The sequence below is a fragment of the Podarcis pityusensis genome (assembly GCF_964106645.2).
Source record: "Podarcis pityusensis genome assembly, chromosome: 4".
In the NCBI taxonomy this organism is placed as follows: domain Eukaryota; kingdom Metazoa; phylum Chordata; class Lepidosauria; order Squamata; family Lacertidae; genus Podarcis; species Podarcis pityusensis.
In genome coordinates, this window is record NC_138027.1 from 24,175,995 (window position 1) to 24,184,178 (window position 8,184).

At 43.7% G+C, this 8,184-nt stretch overlaps 1 long non-coding RNA gene across 1 annotated transcript; it reads left to right on the forward strand.

Moving 5' to 3' along the window:
- The first annotated feature begins 5,085 nt into the window (after positions 1 to 5,085).
- Positions 5,086 to 7,552, forward strand: LOC308476012. The gene is made up of 2 exons (XR_013985640.1): positions 5,086 to 5,139; positions 7,126 to 7,552. It is a non-coding gene; the product is annotated as an uncharacterized lncRNA (long non-coding RNA).
- Positions 7,553 to 8,184: the final 632 nt, after the last annotated feature.

Here is an 8,184-nt window from a genome sequence, read left to right on the forward strand (position 1 = left end):
CAGATATCTATGAGTTCCAGTACTATGAGAGAGGGAGAAAAAGGTTTCTGTATCTAGTTTCTCCATGCCATGCATATGTTTCTGAACCCCTATCATGTTGCCTGCTGCCTGCCTTTTCTCTGAACTAAAATAACCCCATACGCTGCCATCTTTCTTCATAGGCAAGTCGCTCCATCTCCTTGATCGTTTTCGTGTCCCTGTTCTGAGCCTTCTCCTTGTGTCTCTAAACAGAAAAACAACAACATGTGACTAATCAAGCCATAGGAAAGTCAGTCCTAATAGGAAGTCTCTTAATCCATCTGTTGATATAGGGCCTGTCTTGCACAGCTACTATAGTAGATATACTGCTTCAAAAGCAACCCTTTGTGGTAGTGTTAGCCTAGGTCAGTGTGTCTTGCTGTTAACCAGAAAGCTGGTGGTTTGAGGCCATCCAGGGACGGCTGTCGGCAGGATTCCTGTATGCACAGGGTTGGATGACCCTGGAGTTCCCTTCTAACTCTACAATTCTGTGATTCTATGCTTGGTTCTGAGCCTGCTCAGAACTGTTTCCCTGAAGGCTGGAAAACCAACAGGGAGTATTTGAGTATTTCCTACTTTGTGGCGCTTTGTCTGTGTGTATGTGTGTGTGTGTGTGTGTGTGTGTGTGTGTGTTTAGTTCCGTGTTTGTTTTGTGTTCCTGTTTTGTGCAAGCAAGCAACTGGGAGTCTCTTTCTATAACAAACATCTATTTTTTTTTACTTAAGCATTCTTCTTCTTCTTCTTCTTCTTCTTCTTCTTCTTCTTCTTCTTCTTCTTCTTCTTCTTCTTCTTCTTCTTCTTCCTTGGAGGATTGGGAGGAGAAGTAGTGAATGGCTTGTGTATGCTTTTGCTATGAACTCTGTTTTAACCCTTTCCATACCTTAAAAGCTGCAGCAGCTACTGAGCGATGCAGGGCAGGTTAGGTAGACCTACGAGCATTTCCAGAAAATGTGTGTGGATCTGTTTCCAGCAAACCCTTCCACTAGCAAGGGAGTGCGCAGGAATGGAGGAAACGGCTGTCACTATTTTTCTAGCTTGCTCTTTTGTAAGTTTGTCAGTGAATTGTAAAAATGAAACGTTTGGGTGTTGTCCCTTTCTGGATACAACTTTTCTTCTTCAACCCTGGAAGATGCTCTTCCAAATTTTGGACATAACAGAGATTGATTATGAAGTGGTGTGATTAACTCTATACCCTGCTCCTTAAGCCTCTCCCTTACCACCCTGTGGTGGGAAACTAAACATATCCAACTTCTGGTAACTTAGCATGCCCACTTTTTTGGGGGCATAAGGTTAATTGAATTCATGTATATGTACGGTAAGGGGATGGTGTGTGTGTGTGTGTCTGGAATTATTTGTTATATTATTTCCTGTATTATAATTTCAAGGCTATGCCATTCAAGCTGCAAATTCTTTTGGGACTAACGCAATTTGCAAAGTATGCATCACCTTGGTGGATTTGAGGAACGCTTTGACTGGCTGACTATGAAGCACACAAGAAAGAACTATAATTTTGCCTTTGGCCTCAGAGGAACTATTCCATTGTTCATGTGTTAAACCAATTACCTATGCATTTAGCTCTTTTGGGGCAAATGCTTTGTTTTGTATAATTATGGTTCCAACGAAAGAAAATATGTTCGCTGTTACTTGTAAAAGACCTCCATAGGCAGAGGTTACATTTCAGCTTCTGGTTATTTTTCCTGGGTTTTTTTTGCCATTTGTGGTGGGTAAAAAGGTAAAGGTAAAGGGAGCCCTGACAGTTAAGTCCAGTCACGAACGACTCTGGGGTTGTGGCATTCATCTTGCTTTACTGGCCAAGGGAGCCAGCGTTTGTCTGCAGACAGCTTCCGGGTCATGTGGCCAGCATGACTAAGCCGCTTCTGGAGAACCAGAGCAGTGCATGGAAACGCTGTTTACCTTCCCGCTGGAGCGGTACCTATTTATCTACTTGCACTGGTGTGCTTTCGAACTGCTAGGTTAGCAGGAGCAGGGACTGAACAACGGGAACTCACCTCGTCGCGGGGATTCAAACCGCCGACCTTCTGATTGGTAAGCCCTAGGCTGTGTGGTTTATACCACGGCGCCACCAGCGTCCCTCATTTGCAGTGGGTACTGGGAGGAAATTAGTTGAATGCCATGGCATGTGGGGCTCAAGGCAACCTGCAAAGGTGTGCCTACCTTCAGCCATTGTGCCATATCTCAGGATGTAGCACATTCTGCAGCCATTGAAAGGCTGATGGTGGCTTGTGGCTAGAAGCTTGTGCCTAGCAGTTGCAATATCTTTGCAACCATAGAACCATGACCATAACCTCTAAGGTCCTGTGAAGCACAGCAGAACCATTCATAGTATTTGTCCAGGCCTTGGAAGATGTAATTATCAACCTTTTAACTCTTTCTTCCCCCCTTCCTCCTCCTCCTCCATTTTAAAGGACTTGCTGGCTTTCCTGCCCTTGTGTGTCTCAAACTCGTGCCAACTGCATTTGGGTTTCCCCAGAGGTGGCTTTCTGCATGGGGTGGAGCAGCTGCATTGCTAGCTTCCTGGCCACACTTGTCACCTGCCCTGCTTCGCACCTTCCTTGAATGTTTTTGCCTGGCTGGTTTTTGCCCTTCTCATCATGTTTCCTGTTTGCCTGCATGGAGGATAGAGAGGGATGTATGTGTGAGAGTGTGTGTGATGAAATGATCCTTCTATACAAAGGCAAAATTTACATTTATTGTTTTGCTTACTTTTGCCTCTGGTTCTGCCCACCACTAATATGTGGCCTCCAGAAGGTTGCACAGAAGGAAATGTGCCCCCCCCGGCTGAAAAAGATTCATTAGCGCTGCCCTAGCTATTCTCCAAAGTTTTTATGGCCAATTTATCCTGTATTTTACTCTGTGAACCACCCTGAGATCTTATGATGTAGGGCGGTATATAAATACAATAAACAAGCAAACAAATATGCCTGTGAGTGAAAACGCAACGCTTTTAATGAAGACCCAGCAACTGAGAGCAATCAAATCATGCATTTCTCCTTGAAGAAGTTACTGAGTTTTTCTGCATCTCATTGGTGTAGTCTCCAACTGTAATGTTAGCAGCCAAGGAACTTATCAGTGTGTTAGGTGACTGTGGTAGCACTTTCTTTAACACAGAGCTAAAAATAAAAGAAGTTTCTCCCTAAGGGAGCAACACCCCCCCTCCCCGAAGAATTTTACAATGCTAATTTCCTTTTTGCAGCCTTTCTTTGTTGTTAGTGCTGTGAATATGCATCGGTCTCTTAGCATCTGAAGAGAGACTAAGCTCTTGAATATACAAATAGCCCCGCTGCTGGGTGAAGATCAGATCTCCTGGCGATTCTGCATTGCCCTATATTAGCTTCTCAAGATGGTGTGAAATAAAACCCTGTTCAGTGAATGTGTGTTTGGTGGGGGAAGGAGACAGAGATGACAGGGAGCCTCTTATACTCTAGAACAGGGGTGGCCAACTCCCAAGAGACTGCGATCTACTCACAGAGTTAAAAACTGGCAGTGATCTACCCCCTTTTTGGGGGTTCAGGTCAAAGCTGTTGAGCTTTTCTTAGGGGAGCCAAAGATGTTGAGCTTCTTTGGGGGGATCCAGTGATCTACCAGTGATCTACCACAGACGGCCAGTGATCTGCTGGTAGATCACGATCTACCTGTTAGACATGCCTGCTCTAGAACAACTCAGGACTCCAGAATGTGTGGGGTGGAACCCCAAGTACAGGGGTCTTCCCACTTGAGAAGAGTTTCCTCCAAGTGATGTAGGGCAGTTGGAACAGCAATGAGGGACAGAGCCAGTGTTATTTTTCTATATGTCATTAATCCTGAGGATCTCTCAGTGTGCCATATAGGCTGATTGAGGGCTGGATTTTGACTAAGACCTGGATTCGAATTCTCGCTCAACCACGAAGCAAACTGGGTGAACTTAGGCTATTCACTTTCTTTTAGTCTAAAATACCTTGCTATGAGTTTTAGGTGGTGGATAGAAACTCGATGAATGTAGAAAGCATATGGGACTCCCTAAAAGTGGCAATGGACAAAATGACCCAGATATTGTAACAGATGTGCAGATAGATAAGCTGAACCAACACTTTGCCATGGGCTTCACTAAAGGAAAGAACAGATCACTCTGCTGTTACCTTTTGCCCAATTTCTTTTTTTACCACCTGCAGACTCCAAGTCAAAGTTGTCTGAAGACGAGGATTAATTTAATGGCTGCTTTCCTTAGTCTTGCGCTGCTACTGATGAAACCTGATCGTGCTGCTTCACATTCTTGTTCCTCACCTGCTCCTGGGAAGGAAACTTAATTCTTTCAAAGAAAGACAGACAAATTAATAAATGAGGAAAAGGAGCCTTACTCCGCACAGCCATTATTCCCCTCCCAGATTTGTTTATGTTTCACAGTTTATTCCATCAAGATCTGGTTTCGGGTGCCCAGCATGAACTCAGTCTGGCTTCCTGCTAGAATGCTACCTAGGCTCTTGTAAGATGCAAAGAGTTTTTGAACAGATTTACCCAAGCATGGGTTTTTGTGCTGGATTTCTCGAGGAACAACTTTCCCTCATTCAGCCTGATCAATTAAACCAGACAGAAGCTTGCATACCATTTCCAACAATTTATTCAGGATGCAACAGCGATTTTGCACAACCAGTTTTGCGCAACCAGTTCCACATTTGTTCAGTGAGGGAGCCAATCTACCATATGCATTCATTCCATTGCACAAATGGATTGGCCCACTCCACGAATAATGAATGGGGATTCTGCATGCACAGTAGCTAAGAATGCAAGAAGGGCTTGCTGCTTCTAGTCCAGCATCCTGTTCTCACAGTGGTCAAACAAATATCCGTGAGAAGCATGCAGGCAGAACCCTTATTGCCACAGCACTGACCCCTTCACAGCAACTGGTATTCAGAAGCATATTGCCTCCAACAGGGGAGATAGCACTGTGGGTGTATTGGAAAAAAGCTTGTGCAAGCACAAGTCTCCCTGCAGCCAATAAGATTGAAACACCAAGAATCCCCTGTGGACTGCATCACAATGGACCTGTCCAATGAAAGACAATAAAGATGGGAAGGAGACCAAGTCCAGTGAGGAATGGTTGAGAGAGTTGGGGACGATTAAGAGGTGATATGATTTGTTGTTGTTTAGTCGTTTAGTCATGTCTGACTCTTCGTGACCCCATGGACCAGAGCACGCCAGGCACTCCTGTCTTCCACTGCCTCCCGCAGTTTGGTCAAACTCATGCTGGTAGCATTGAGAACACTGTCCAACCATCTCTTCCTCTGTCGTCCCCTTCTCCTTTTGCCCTCCATCTTTCCCAACATCAGGGTCTTTTCCAGGGAGTCTTCTCTTCTCATGAGGTGGCCAAAGTATTGGAGGCTCAGCTTCACGATCTGTCCTTTCAGTGAGCACTCAGGGCTGATTTCCTTAAGAATGGAGAGGTTTGATCTTCTTGCAGCCCATGGGACTCTCAAGAGTCTCCTCCAACACCATAATTCAAAAGAATCAATTCTTCGGCGATCAACCTTCTTTATGGTCCAGCTCTCACTTCCATACATCACTACTGGGAAAACCATAGCTTTAACTATGCAATAGCCATCTTCAAATATCTGTCGCATAGATGATGAAGCACATTTGTTTTCCAGGGCAGGCAGAAAACAATGAGTTCAAATTATAGGAAATGGGATTTCAGCATTGGGAAGAGCTTCTTGATGGTAATGAGCTTTTGACAGTGAAGACAACTGCATGAGAAGGTGGTTGGCGCTCCTTCATTAAAAGATTTAAGCAGAGCCTGGATAGCCTCCTATCAAATATCCTGCATCAGCAGGGCATTGGACTATATGATACAGTGGCACCTCGCAAGACGAATGCCTCTCAAGACGAAAAACGTGCAAGACGAAAGAGTTTTTCATTTTTTGAGTTGCTTCGCAAGACGAATTTCCCTATGGGCTTGCTTCGCAAGACGAAAAACGAAAAAAACGAAAACGTCTTGCAAGTTTGTTTCCTTTTTCTTAAAACCGTTAATACCCAGGGTGACTTCGAGGAGCAACTCATAGCACGCGGTGTGGTAGCCTTTTTAGAGGTTTTTGAAGACTTTGGTGATTTTGAAGACTTTGGGAAACCGTGCTTCGCAAGATGAAAAAAATCGCAAGACGAAAAAACTCGCAGAACGAATTAATTTCGTCTTGCGAGGCACCACTGTATTTGACTAAATGATATTCCAACTCTGTAATTATATGAGCTTAATGGGACAACTTTTGAGAAAACATGCTTTATTGCATGTTTTTGGTTTCCGCCGTGGCCAATTTTGCATGCTTTAGATGTAAACTGTATTGAAAGTAGAACTGCATACAATCTCAGTAGTTTAGCTTAGCTTAGTTTAGAGAAAAAGTGAGTAAAAGGTGACAAGATAAAAATTTGTAAAATCCTGAGTTGGCAAGGAGAAAGTGAATGCACAACAAAAAGGATATCTGGAGGGGCTTGAAAAAGGCTCTTGAGAGCTCCCAAATATTGGGAACTGAGCTGGGAATATGCAGCAAGAGGTTCCATGTATCCTAACCAGAACAGGTCCTCATTTTATGTAAAATTCAGAAAGGGCCCTGGAATAATATAGTTTTTATTTTTTCAAGCCCTGTTGGTATATTATGAACCTGACTCATTTCTTTCAGTGGTTTTGCAGCTGTTCTAACTATAATTACTGTCAAAACGGGGAAGTATACCTTGTAATTTTTTTCTTTTTCAGTGGTTCATGGTTATGCTGGAATGCAAAGCAAATGGCTGTGCTGTAGACTTAGTTGATATTTCAAATTAATGAATATTCATGTTGAATATTCGTGTTGAATGAATATTCACAAACAATCCCCGTGGAGTAAGGAATGCTCTCTCTTACTCTCTTTCCACTTTCTTCTTGAACTTACCTGGAGTGGATAAGTAGTAGTATAAGTAAGTATAAGTAGTATAAATACTACCCGACTGAAAATATATAATTTTACTAAAAGCTCATACTCAGAAATTCATAATATTGAAAACTACAGAATGTGAAGTCCTGCTTCCTAGCAGCAACAAGCTACTGGGACCATATGTTTGTAGTATATCCCTCTTCTCATCCAGGAACGATTCAAGGTGCAGGTTATGAAGTCTTATAAACAACTTGGCCCAACATACTTTAGAGTCCAAGTCTTCTAGAGGTGACTCATATGGTACTCAGTGACAGGTGGAGACAGAGCCAATGATAGATGGAGAATTCCAGTTTTGTCCACATCCTCCTTCCTGCTGAGTTCTACAAAGCCACGGAACATAAGAAGAGCCTGCTGGACCAAGGCCAATGGCCACCCAGATCCCTGTAGGAGAACCTTAAGTAGGAATGGAGCACAACATCACTTTGCCCTCCTGTGATTTCCAGAAACTGGTATTCAGAAGCATTACTGCCTCTTGACTGTGGAGGCAGAGCACATCCAACATTGCTAATAGCCATGGGTAGCTTTATGCTCCATGTGAAATGAAAATGAAATTAAATACTTTATTGTTACTTGTACAACTTGTATACAGTGAGATTACACGAGCACCCTCCCACTCAGCTCTCTTAGTCTTAATTCCCCTCGTTTATTGACGCACACCCACCAAACCCGAAAGTCAGTTGCCCTGTTGTTATCTTTTCATTCAGCAGCCTAACAGCCCACGGATAGAAGCTGTTCTTTACCCTGTTGGTGCGACTAATCATGCTTCTATATCTTCTGCCCGAGGACAGGAGATCAAGAAAGTGCCGGCCAGGGTGTGAATCATCCCTGAGAATTTTCCTTACTCTCCTGAGGCAAGGTTCTTCCTTTGTGCAATCCTCCAAAACCAAGGAGGAAGTGGCTGATAGTCAGGGCCATCCTGTGGGCTGGTTGTGAGAAGGTGGGCAAGTGGCTGAGGTTAGACTGAGACTGGTGGCGCACTGTCTCCTTTGCCCTCATGGACCAACCTTCCCTGGGTGCCCAAGATTCCATTTAGAGACATTTTGTGTCAGCATGTGGAACGGGACTTTTTAATGCATTAGAAAATGCAGCACGGCTCTTTTGAGTCTGCATTCCAGGAATAATTCTGGAAAGTGTGAAATCTCCACTTTGCCTTGTTTTCCACCATTGAAGATTTTTTAACAAAAGGGAATACAAGCCCCAGACAAAAGCC